The 11149-nt window shown below is 44.3% G+C and overlaps 2 pseudogenes; one reads left to right on the top strand and one right to left on the bottom strand.

Moving 5' to 3' along the window:
- The window catches only part of LOC108288174, an 8194-nt pseudogene extending 2265 nt beyond the window's left edge, over positions 1-5929 (top strand).
- A 2378-nt stretch (positions 5930-8307) lies between these two features.
- Positions 8308-9575, bottom strand: LOC108288301 (annotated as a pseudogene).
- Between the last annotated feature and the right edge of the window lie 1574 nt (positions 9576-11149).

Raw genomic sequence — 11149 nt, 5'->3', positions numbered from 1 at the left:
AAAAAAAAAAAAAAAAGAAGAAGAAGAAAAAGAAAGAAAGAAAAGAAAGGATGCTGTCAACATCATTTTTCATTTAGAGGAAGGCAAAGTACAAAGCAATAAGATGCCACTACATACACGTCAGAAAATTTAACATAAAAAAACAAACTAACAATAACAGATGCTGTCAAGTATTTGAAACAAGGTTACTGTCTTTCCTTGCTAATGGGAATGCAAAAATGATAAAGCCATGTTGGAAGACAGTTTCCCAGTTTTTAATGTTCAACATAGACATACCATATGACCTAGTAGTCCTTCTCCTAGGTTTTCAAACCCACCCTGACTTGAAAACATGTCCGCATAGAAACCTGCATGTGATTGCGTATAACACCTTTATTCGTAATTACCAAAAACCAGAAGCAACCAAGATGTCCTTCAATAAGTGAATGAGTAAACGAACTATTCAGCAAGAAAAAATGGGAAGTACTATTTATCCACACAATCGCATGGATGAATCTTGTTTTTTTTTCTTTGAGACGGAGTTTCACTCTTTCACCCAGACAGGAGTGAAGTAGCAAGATCTTGGCTCACTGCAACCTCCACCTCCCAGATTCAAGCCATTCTCCTACCTCAGCCTCCTGAGTAGCTGGGATTACAGGCAGCCGCCACTACACCCAGCTAATTTTTGTATTTTTAGTTGAGACAGGATTTTGCCATGTTGGCTAGGCTGCTCTGAAACTCCTGACCTCAGGTAATCCACCTGCCTGGACCTCCCAAAGTGCTGAAAATCAGATATGAGCCACCACGCCCAGCCACATGGATGAATCTTAGGTGGATTTTGCTAAGGAGGAATAAAACAGACTAGAAATGCTATATATTGAATAATTCCATTCACAAGACATCCTAGAAATGGCACAACTATAGGGATGGAAAATGGATCAGTGGTTTCTAGGGACTAGGGAAAGGAAAGAAGACATTAACTACAGAAAGCACAGGCTGTTCTTTACGGTGATTAAACTAACACACATGGTTCTGCAGGGATGGATATAGGACCCTATGCATTTACCAAAACCCATAGAACTTATAGCAAAAAGGATATATGAGGCCGGGCACAGTGGCTCACCCCTGTAATCCCAGCACTTTGGGAGGCCAAGGCCAGTGGATCACGAGGTCAGGAGATTGAGACCAGCCTGGCCAACATGGTAAAACCCCATCTCTACTAAAAAAAAGAGGATATATGAAAACTTCATGCATGAAAATTTCAAAAACAAAATCAACCAGATCAAGGATACAAGGGATATGATTAGACTGTGACTATGCTGAATGATTTACTTCCAAAAAGTAGGGTATGGAAAGGGGGAAGGAATAAAAGTAAATTCATAGTGGGGGAATCTGGCAGCCATCACCTTAAACAAGTGATTGAAGTTAATATCACCAGTAAAGGGACAAATAATTTTTCTGTGCCTCCTATGTGATGCACTGAGAAGAACAAATCACTTGAATAATATTCATAGCCAAAACATGTAATACAAATCTAAGCATGAGAAAACATCAGAAGAAAACAAAATTGAAGGACATTCTAGAAAATAACTGAATTATTCAAAAAAGTCAAGATCATGGCCGGGCATGGTGGCTCATGCCTGTAATCCCAGCACTGTGGGAGGCCAAGACGGGTGGATCACCTGAGGTCAGGAGTTAGAGACCAATCTGACTAACATGGTGAAACTCTGCCTCTACTAAAAATTCAAAAAATAGCCGGGCATGGTGGCAATGCCTGTAATCCCAGCTACTCGGAAGGCTGAGTCAGGAGAATCGCTTGAACCCAGGAGGCAGAGGTGGAGGTTGTTGCAGTGAGCCAAAATCACGCCACTGCACTCCAACCTGGCAACAGAGCGAGACTCCATCTAAAAAAAAAAAAAAAAAAAAAAGATCATGAAAGCAAAGAAGGACTGGGGAACTGTTTAAAGGAGACCAATGAGCCTGACAACGAAATGAAATATGCAGTCCTGGACTGGCTCATGACTGGAAAAAAATGATCTATAAAAAGCATTATTGAGACAATTAAATTTGAATACAATCTACAGATTGAAACCCAGACATCAGTACTTTTTAAAGCTCTTGGTAGATTTCCATGTGCAGCCAAATTTGAAAACCAGTAGGGTTCTTCCATAGAGTTCCTCCCGTGGTCTTCATTTAGCCCTCACTGCTGGCGCAGTTAAACCAGGCAGTTTCTAACTCCTGCATAGTGTCTCAGAGTCTTTAGGAAGCTCTGAAGACAGAGAGATTATAAAGATGACATGCTATAAACCTAATATTGGCATGCTTTTACAATAATTAATAAGACAAATGATTATGAAACTGCATTAAAAGAATTGCAGAGGGCTTAAATGATGTAAATAATTAATCTTCCTTCCTAATTACACTGATGTTCCTTAGTCATCAATTCTGCCTTGTTTCTTAATTTCTAAAGACAAGCTTCGATTGCTAAAGTAAAAAGGCCAGCTTGTACAACACAGTGAAACCCCATCTCTACTAAAAATACAAAAATTAGCCCAGTGTAGTGGTGGGCCCCTGTAATCCCAGCTACTCAGGAGGCTGAGACAGGAGAATCGCTTGAACCTAGGAGCCGGAGGTTGCAGTGAGCCAAGACCACTGCTCTCCAGCCTGGGCGACAGAGGAAGACTCCATCTCAAAACAAAACAAAACAAAACAAACAAACAAACAAAGCAAAAGGGCACACAATGAAATCAACACAAGAGTAAGGTTAAGAACGAAAGTAACTTGTCTCTAGGTGTCAGATTTCAGTTCTCGACTGTCAGTACTAGGAGCCATTCGGTCTTTTCCGTCTTGTTTTGTTTTGCTTTGAGATAGGATCTCACTCTGTTATCAGGCTGGAGTGCAGTGGTGTGAACTTGGCTCACTGCAACCTCCGCCTCCTGTGCTCCCGCCTCAGCCTCCCAAGTAGCTTGGACCACAGATGCATGCTATCATGCCTGGCTAATTTTTGTATCTTTTGTAGTGACAGGGGTCTTGCCATGTTTCCCAGCATGGTCTTTCCTTTCCTATTTCCTCTGGGCCCAGAACACCATACGGGACCTTTTCACCTCCTCATAGTTTTTCACTATTTATATGTGCTGAAATCGCCAAGAAATAAAAAGCAATAGCACTGCCACCACATTCATCCCCCAGCTAGGGCCCTGCCTCTCCTCACTTTCCAGCCAAACTGCTGAGCACTTTCCATTTCCTCACTCCTACTTGCTCTTCAAACCATTAGAATTGGCCTTCTTGCCCAGAACTTTACCAAGTTCCCCAAAGATTTTCTTGCTAATCAACCGAAAGGACAACTTTCCATCTTTATTAACTGATCCTCAGCCGTGTTTTACTGGCCGTTCCAGATACACAGCCCAGAACAAGCTTCGAAGTCAGACAGCCTAAATTCAAATCCGCGCTTGGCCACGTGCTAGCCCAGCAACCACAGCCAGTTACGTAGTATCAGAGCCTCAGTTTCCTCAAGTGTTGCTCAGGAATTGTAACAATATGCACCCTGGAGCAGGTTGCTGTAAAGTGCTGAACACCATATCTGACATTTGGTAAGCACTCAATGAATTATTGCTTTCTAATACAAATTTCTCTTGTCAGCAGGGCATGGTGGTTCATGACTGTAATTCCAGCCTTTTAAGAGTCCAAGGCAGGAGGATACCTTGAGCCCAGGAGTTTGAGACCATCCTGGGCAAACAGCAAGACGTTTTCTCTACACAAAAAAAAAAAAAAAATTTTTTTTTTTCAATTAGCTGGATGTGGTGGCACATGCCTGTAGTTCCAGTTGGGAGGCTGAGGTGGGAGGATTGCTTGAGCCCAGGAGGTCATAGCTGCAGTGATCTGCGATCATGCTACTGCACTCCAGTCTGGGCGACAGAGTGAGACCCTATCTCAAAACTGATCTATCCATCAATTGATGGACAGTTGTATTGTTTCCACTTTTTGGCTATGATGAATGATGTTTTGCTATGAACACCGATGTACAAGCTTTTGTGTGGACATGTATTTTTACCACTCTTGGTTAGCCCAGCAACTGTAGCCAGTTACCTTATCACAGTTCTACTTGGGAGTAAAATTACTAGACCATGCAGTACCTGTGTTCGACACATAGAAGAAGTGTCAAATCGTTCCCAAAGTCCTGATACCAATTTACAATCCCACCAATAATGTAAGAGAGTTCCAATTTTTTCATATTCTTGTCAACACTTATTATTATCTTTTTAAATGTTAGCCATTCCAGTGCGTGTAAAGTGGTATGTCATTCTGGGTTTTTTTGTGTGTGGTTTTGTTTTGTTTTGTTTTTTGTTTTTTCTTTTTGGAGACAAAGTCTTGCTCTGTTGCCCAGGATGGAGTGCAGTGGCACAATCTCGGCTCACCACAACCTCAGCTCACTGCAACTCTGCCTCCCGAGTTCAAGTGATTTTTCTGCCTTAGCCACCCAGGTAGCTGGGATTACAGGCGCACATCAGTACAGCCAGCTACTTTTTGCATTTTTAGTAGAGATGGGGCTTCACCATGTTGGCCAGGCTAGTCTCAAACTCGCGACTTCAGGTGATCCACCTCTCAGCCTCCCAAAGTGCTGGGATTACAGGCGTGAGCCACTGTGCCTGGTCCTCATTCTGGTTTTGATGAGCATTTCCCTAATGAATAGTGATGTTTATTGTCTTTGCATATACTTATCAGACATTTTCCTACCTTCTTTGGAGAAATATCTATTCAAATACCTTGTCATTTTTTTTTAAATCTTCTTGCCAGTTAGAGCTCATTCTAGGGTATGTGCTGTCTACTAGCTGTCACAACCTTTCTTATCACAAAGAAAAACCTGGGTAAGATCTTTGTTTTCTGTACCTCATCCTCCATTCCTTGAATTCTCTGCTTGCAGAGTTTTACCTACTCTGTAGCTGGTATGTCTTATCTTTCTTTTTTTCTTTCTTTTTTGAGACGGAGTCTCACTCTGTCACCCAGGCTAGAGTGCAGTGGCACGACCTAGGCTCACTGCAGCCTCCGATTCTCATGTCTCAGCCCCCTGAGTAGCTGGGATTATAGGCATGAGCCACCACGCCCAGCTAATTTTTGTATTTTTAGTAGAGATGGGGTCTCGGACTCCTGACCTCAGGTGATCCACCCACCTCGGCCCCCCAAAGTGCTGGGATTGTAAGCATGAGCCACCGCACCCAGCCTCCCTTCCCATTTTTATTCTTCCTAAAATAGCTTCAGTGGAAGAATGCTGGTTTTCGGCTGAGGAGTTTATTAAAGGCATCAGCTTTCTGATGTAAGGGTTTTTTTGTTGTTTTTGTTTTGGAGACAGTGTCTGGCTCTATTGCCTATGCTGGAGTACAGTGACATGATCTCAGCTCACTGCAATCTCTGCCTCCCAGGTTCAAGTGATTCTCATGCCTCAGCCTTCCAAATAGGTGGGATTACAGGTGTGTGCTACCACGCCCAGCTAATAATTTTGTGTATTTTTAATAGAGACGGGGTTTTGCTGTGTTCGACAGGCTGCTCTCAAACTCCTGGCCTCAAGTGATCTGCCCACCTTGGCCTCCCAAAGTGTTAGGATTACAGGCGTGAGCCACGGTGCCCAGCCTCGGTGTAAGGTTTTATGTTCATTTTCTAGCAGATTTATGGCTTGATGCAACAAGCAAGAATGTGTTCCAAATTCTCCGTTTTCCAGCCCTTGCCAAGCTATCAACTCAGCACTCAGTTTGGATTAGAAATGCTCTCTATAGTTTTCAACTATTGTTAACAAAGATTTCTTTTGTGAGACATTCATCATCTGTTTTTTAATTTTTCAGTCTGGGCACCTGCAGCTATTTCAGCTGCACAATGCCATTACTCAAAACTTGAATTTAATTTTCTTTGTGAACAAGAGCATTTGCTATGTCTTTTGGAAATTTCTGACAATGTTTGATTAGATCACTGAACTCACTTCAGTCTTTTGCTTCCTGTTGTAAGTATTCAAGTCTCTCTCTCTTTTGTTTTGTTTTTTGAGATGGAGTTTCGCTCTTGTTAACCCAGGCTGGAGTGCAATGGCACGATTGTGGTTCACCGCAACCTCTGCCTCCTGGGTTCAAGCAATTCTCCTGCCTCAGCCTCCCGTGTAACTGGGACTACAGGTGTGTACCACCACACCCAGCTAATTTTTGTATTTTTAGTAGAGACGGGGTTTCACCATGTTGACCAGGATGGTCTCGATCTCTTGATCTTGTGATCCACCCGCCTCGGCCTCCCAAAGTGCTGGGATTATAGGCGTGAGCCATCGCGCCCAGCCTCTAGTCTCTCTCTTTTTAAAATAGTTGAGGCCAGGTGTGGTGACTCATGCCTGTAATCTCAGTACTTTGGGAAGCTGAGGCAGGCAGATTGCCTGAGCTCAGGAATTTGAGACCAGCCTGGGCAACGAAGCAAAACCCTGTCTCTACCAAAAAAATACAAAAATTAGCCAGGCAAGGTGACATGTGCCTGTAGTCCCAGCTACGCAGGAGGCTGAGGTGAGAGGATGACCTGAGCCAGGGAAGTCAAGGCTGCAGTGAACCATGATTGTGCCACTACACTCCAGCCTGAGTGACAGGAGTGAGACTCTGTCTCAAAAAAAAAAAAAAAAATTATCTAGGTGTAGTGGTACACACCTGTTGTCCCAGCTACTCAGGAGGCTGAGGCAGAAGGATCACTTGAGCCCAAGGGGTTCAAAGTCAAAGTGAACTGTGATGGCATCACTGCACTCCATCTTAGATGACAGAACTCGAACCTCTCAAAACAAAATTTAGGCTGGGGGCAGTGGCTCATGTCTGTAATTCCAGCACTTTGGGAGGCCGAGATGGGTGGATCACTTGAGGTCAGGAGTTCAAAACCAGCCTCACCAACATGGTGAAAGCCTGTCTTATTAAAAATACAAAAATTAGCCAGGTATGGTGGCATGCACCTGTAGTCCCAGCTACTTGGGAGGCTGAGGCATGAGAATCACCTGAACCTGGGAGGTGAAGGTCATGCCACTGCACTCTGGCCTGGGCAACAGAGCAAGATTCTTGTTTTTTTTGTTTTTTTTTTTAAATTTAATTGGCAAAGATCATATATACTCAAGGCATACAACATGATGATTTGATATATGTGTATAAATTTTATAATGATTATCACAATCAAACGAACACATTCATCGCCACCCTTGCTGTTTAGTAGATCCCTAGAACTTGTTCATCTTTCTTTATTAAGACATGGGCATCTAAGCCAAGCTCAGAAATTGTTCATCTTGCCTGGGCGTGGTGGCTCACGCCTGTAATCCCAGAACTTTGGGAGACCAAGGTGGGCAGATCATGAGGTCAGGAGATCGAGACCAGGAGGTTGAGACCATCCTGGCCAACATGGTGAAACCCCATCTCCACTAACCATACAAAAATTAGCCAGGCATGGTGGCATGTGCCTGTAATCCTAGCTATTCTCAAGGCTGAGGAAGGGGAATTGCTTGAACCTGGGAGGCTGAGGTTGCAGTGAGCTAAGATCACGCTACTGCATTCCAGCCTGGACGACAGAGCAAGTCTCCATCTCAAAAAAAAAAAAAAAAAAAAAAATTTAAAAAAAAAAAAAAAAAAAAAAAAAAAAATAGAAATTGTTCATTTTATAGCTGAAAGTTTATATCCTGTAATCAACATCTCTTCATTTCTCCTACTCCTCAGCCTTCGGCAACCATCATTCTACTCTCTGCTTCTATGAGTTTGACTTTTTTAGATTCTACATGTAAGTGAAATCATGCGTTATGCGTCTTTTTGGGTCTGCCTTACTTCACTTAGCATAATGTCCTTTGCTTTCATCAATGTTGTTGCATATTGCAAGATATTCTTCTTTTTTGTGGCTTGAATAATATCCCATTGTATATATATGTCTACCAAAATTTTTTCTTTTTTTTATTTATTTTTTTTATTTTTAAAGATGGGGTTTCACCATGTTGGTCAGACTGGTCTTGAACTCCCAACCTCAGGTGATCCGCCCACCTTGGCCTCCAAAGGGCTTGGATTATAGGTGTGAGCCACCATGCCTGGCCCCAAAATTTTCTTTATTCATTCAGCCATCCATGGACACTTAGGTTTTTTCTATATCTTGTCTATTGTGAATAATGCTGCAATTCACATGGGAATGCAGGTATCTCTTTAAGATACTGATTCCATTTCCTTTGGATACATACTCAGATGTGGGATTACTGGATTGTATGGTAGTTCTGTTTTTAATTTTTTTTTTCCAGTGACCTCTGAACTTTTTATCGGCCTCCTGCTCCCCAAAGGATACTCTGCTACTGCTGGCTCAATGTCTCAGCACTTTGGTGTCGTTGGTCTCAGACACCTCTTTGCTGTCCACTATCCTGCGGGTGGTGGTCTTCTGGGTGGTTTGCATGGAGTTGCTGCTGTCCAAGGTGTCACCAGGATTGAAGTCCTCCCTGTCCTCCAGCAGGTGGCGGTAGGTGGCTATCTCAGCCTCGAGCTTGATCTTGATGTTCAGCAGGACCTGGTACTCCTGGACCTGGCACTGCCCCTCTGCCCAGGTCTGTGCCAGCTCTGACTCCAGTTGCAGCAGAACCCTGTTGAGCTGCTCCATCTGCCTGGCATAGCGGGTCTCCACCTCCCACAGGCTGTTCTCCAAACTGGCTTTCAGATTTCTCACTGAGTTCAGGTTAATCTCCAAGGCTTGGAGGGTACATCTCAGCTCCATGAGCATCACCTCAGCAGCTCTGATCTCAGCGGACTGCTCATTGCTCTCCTCAGTCTGCTGGGACCAGTACTTGTCCAGCTTCTCTTGTTTTTTCTGAGCCAGCTTGTCATATTGGGCCTGGATGTCTGCCATGATCTTGCCAGAGTCCTGAGATTTGGGGGCATCTACCTCCACAGGCAACCCAGAACTGCCAGTCTGGGCTTGAGGGCCTTTTTCTTCCTATGTGTGGGTCTTATTCATGAAGAGCAGCTCCCCCTTGAGAGCCTCGATCTCTGTCTCCAGCTGCAGCAAAGTGACATTGGTGTCATCAATGGTCATGCAGAGCCCATGGATGTCACTCTCCACAGACTGGCGAATGACCAGCTCTGTCTCATACTTGACTCTAAAGTCACCAGCAGCAAGACCAAGATGGACATTGTCAATCTTCAGAACGATGCTGGCATTGTCCACAGTATTTGCAAAGATCTGAGTCCTCAGGTCCTCGATGGTCTTGAAGTAATGGCCCCAGTCTCTGATCTGGGGTTCCAGCTTCTCCAGGTGCTCCCAGATTTTGCTCTCCAGCCTCCAATTCTCAGTCTCCAGGCTCCTTACTCTGTCCAGATAGGAGGCCAGGCAGTCATTCAGGCCTTGCATGGTCTACTTCTCATTCTGGATGTCCCCTATTCCCGCCAGGCCCCCTGACCTCCAGCTGCCCCAGAAGCTGGTGGAGTGGGACACAGAGATCTGGGAACCTGAGCCCCTGACAACTGCATAGACGCTGGCCAGGCTGCTGACCAGCCGGGCCATGTAGCTAGGCAGGTGGACAGAGCCCGGGACCAGTAGTTGGTGGAGGAAGTGGTGGAGTGAGTTACGGTAAAGCTCATGCTGTCTGGGGAGGAAAGCAAGAGGAAACGACTCAGGTTTTGCTGAGGACCTCATTTTTTTTTTTTTTTTTTGCCAGAGTCTCACTCTGTTGCCCAGGCTGGAATGCAATGGCATGATCTCAGCTCACTGCAACCTCCACTTCCCAAGCTCAAACGATCCTCCCACCTCAGCCCCCTGAGTATCTGGGACTATAGGTGTGTGCCACCACACCAGGCTAATTTTTGTATTTTTTGGGGGGGGTCTCACTATTTGCTGAGGCTGGTCTCAAGCTCCTGGGCTCAAGCAATTCCCCTCCCTCAGCCTGGGACTGCAGATGCAAGCCATCATACCTGGCCCTATTTTTAACTTTTGAGGAACCTCCATACTCTTTTTCATAATGCCTGTACCAACTTATATTCCTACCAGCAATGTACAAGAGTTCTTTTTTCTCTACACCCTTACCAAAACTTCATGTCCTTTGTCTTTTTGATAAGCATTCTAACAGGCATGAGGCGATACTTCACTGGAGTTTCGACTTGCGTTTCTCAGACAATTAGTGCTGTGGAGCACTTTTTCATGTACCGAGTGGCCATTTGTATGGCTTCCTTGGAAAAATTGATATTCAAGATATTTTGCCCATTTAAAAAATTGGGCTATTTGTTTTTTTCTTGGTGAGTTGTATGAGTTTCTTGTTTTTTAATATTAACTTTTTTTTTCAGAGTCTCACTCCATCATCCAGGCTGCAGTGCAGTGGTGTGATCTCAGCTCATTGCAATCTCCGCCTTCCAGGTTCAAGCAATTCTCCTGCCTCAGCCTCCTGAGCAGCTGAGATTACAGGTGTGCGCCAACATGCCTGGCTAATTTTTGTACTTTTAGTAGAGATGGGGTTCCACCATGTTGACCAGGCTGGTCTTGAACTCCTTACCTCAAGTAATCCACCCACCTTGGCCTCCCAAATTGCTGGGATTACAGGCATGAGCCACCACACCTGGCCTATATTAACTTTTTTTCAAATGTGAGGTTTACAAATTTTTGCTCCCATTTCATAGATTGCCTTTTCATTTTGTTGGTTGTTTCCTTTGCTGTGCAGAGCATTTTAGCCAGGCACAGTGGCTCACTGTAATCCCAGCACTTTGGAAGGCCAAGGCAGGCAGATCACCTGAGGTCAGGAGTTCGAGACAAGCCTGACCAACATGGAGAAACCCCGTCTCTACTAAAAATACAAAAAAAAATTAGCCAGGTGTGGTGGCACATGCCTGTAATTCCAGCTACTTGGGAAGCTGAGGCAGGAAGATCACTTGAACCTGGGAGGCAGAGTTTGCAGTGAGCTGAGATTGCATCATTGCACTCTAGCCTGGGCAACAAGAGTGAAATTCTGTCTCAAAAAAAAAAAAAATTAGCCAGGTGTGGTGATACACACCTGTAATCCCAGCTGCTGAGGAGGCTGAGGAGGGAGAATTGCTTGAACTCAGGAGGCAGAGATTGCAGTGAGCCAAGATCATGCCACTGCACTCCTGCCTGGGTGACAGAGCGAGACTCTGTCTCAAGAAAAAAAAAAAGAAAGAAAAAGAAATAAGAAATAAGAAAAAGGAAA

The sequence above is a fragment of the Cebus imitator genome, unplaced genomic scaffold, assembly GCF_001604975.1.
Source record: "Cebus imitator isolate Cc_AM_T3 unplaced genomic scaffold, Cebus_imitator-1.0 Scaffold16, whole genome shotgun sequence".
In the NCBI taxonomy this organism is placed as follows: domain Eukaryota; kingdom Metazoa; phylum Chordata; class Mammalia; order Primates; family Cebidae; genus Cebus; species Cebus imitator.
This window is presented reverse-complemented; position numbering and strand designations above follow the sequence as displayed.